Source organism: Anser anser (genome assembly GCF_964211835.1).
Source record: "Anser anser genome assembly, contig: HAP1_SCAFFOLD_318, whole genome shotgun sequence".
Taxonomy (NCBI): domain Eukaryota; kingdom Metazoa; phylum Chordata; class Aves; order Anseriformes; family Anatidae; genus Anser; species Anser anser.
Window position 1 is genome coordinate 88,653 of NW_028153932.1, and position 1,560 is coordinate 90,212.

Here is a 1,560-nt window from a genome sequence, read left to right on the forward strand (position 1 = left end):
GTTTAAGCCTTCAGAGCATCGCTCCATCACTACGTCAATTCACAGCCACCACAGCGTGCCGATGGACATCTTTCTGTGCCAAAAGAAACAAGTGCTTTGTCCTCTTGATATCAAAGGTAGCCACCTATAGTTACGGAACCATGCACAAGACCTTAACTCTGACCAGCAGGAAAACTTAGGACAACTGAGTGCAGATCCTGCCAATTTCTACCAGTTCCAACTGTGCTTTAAGTCTCATTGCAAAGCCTCAGTTAGAAAAAGGATCACCTCAGGGTATCCAACAAGAAGAAGGGTTGTTTTCTTTTTTTTCTTTTTTTCTTTTTTTTTTTAATATACCATAGGACTATGCAGTTCAATCATCAATCATCTTGGAAAGCTCAAGGAGGAGGTCATCCTCATCCTTCCCTGGGTCCAAGTCGAGCTCGGCTTCCAGTATGCCGTCTGAGAGTTCCCAAAGTAGCATCTCTAAATCCTCGTCTACAGATACGGGCGCGTTGCCTGTGGAACTCAGCCGGCGTGTCCTTGCTTCTTCTAGCTGGGAAGAAGCTGAAGTCGAGCTTGAGAACTCCATTGGCTCCACGGATTCTGCCTGGCTTCCAAGATGTGCTTCAGGTCTTGGCAGAGCAAGGAAGAGAACAATCAGTATATGCCATTTCTTAACGGGAAATCCCTTTTCTGCAAACCGGCTCTTAAAACCGTAGCCAACCCCTCCTGCACTTCAATCTTACCCAGGGATTGTTATTCAATTAACCCAGGGCTACATTTAGAGCCCAATATATTAGCAGGTACATTTTTCAGTTTGGGGGTTTCTCTGTGAAGCCAGAGCACCCGGAGTCTAGCAAAGATGGGAAACCAACATGGCCTCCCGGAAGCCCAGTGTCCGAGAACTACATCTCCCGGCATGCTCTGGGAAAACAATATGGACTCCCGGAAACCCGGTGGCCAAGAACTACATTTCCCAGCACTCCCCAGAAAATTGAGCCTCGCACCTAGCCGTAGGACGCCATTTTTTGCTCTGTTACATTACCGGTTTCGTGTTTATGGAGGGTTTTCCCGCCGTTTTGGGGGGTTTCCCCTCAATTTCGGGTTTTCAGCTCTCCATTTCAGAGTTCTTCCCCGCAATTTTGGGGTTCCTTCCCCTAATTTGGTGCTTCGCCCCCCCCCCACTTTTGGGGTTCCCCCTCCATTTTGGGGATTCCCCCCAATTCCAAGCCCCCCACAATTTTGGAGGCCCCCACCATCCTTTCTTGGCCTGCCACCCTAATATTAAGGTTCTTTCCCCCAATGTTGGGGTTCTCACCACATGTTTGAGGTTCCTTCCCTTAATTTGGGGCTTAGCTCCCCGGGATCTGGGGCTTTAACCCCAATTTTGGGGGTCCCCCCCAAGTTTGGGGATTCCTCCCCAGGTCTGGGGGGGGTCCACATTCAATTCTGGAATTTCACACTTCCATTTAAGTCTTCTTCCCCCCAATTTGGGGGTTCACCCACCCAATTTTGGGGGTTCCTCCCCTAATTTGGGGGGACCCGACCAATTTTGGGGGTCCCCCCCAATTTTAGAGT

At 49.4% G+C, this 1,560-nt stretch overlaps 1 long non-coding RNA gene across 1 annotated transcript; it reads right to left on the bottom strand.

Annotated features, from left to right (window-relative positions):
- Positions 1-293: 293 nt before the first annotated feature.
- Positions 294-853, bottom strand: LOC310891110. Its single transcript, XR_014577428.1, has 2 exons — positions 729-853; positions 294-614 (listed from the first exon to the last, which is right to left on the bottom strand). It is a non-coding gene; the product is annotated as an uncharacterized lncRNA (long non-coding RNA).
- Between the last annotated feature and the right edge of the window lie 707 nt (positions 854-1,560).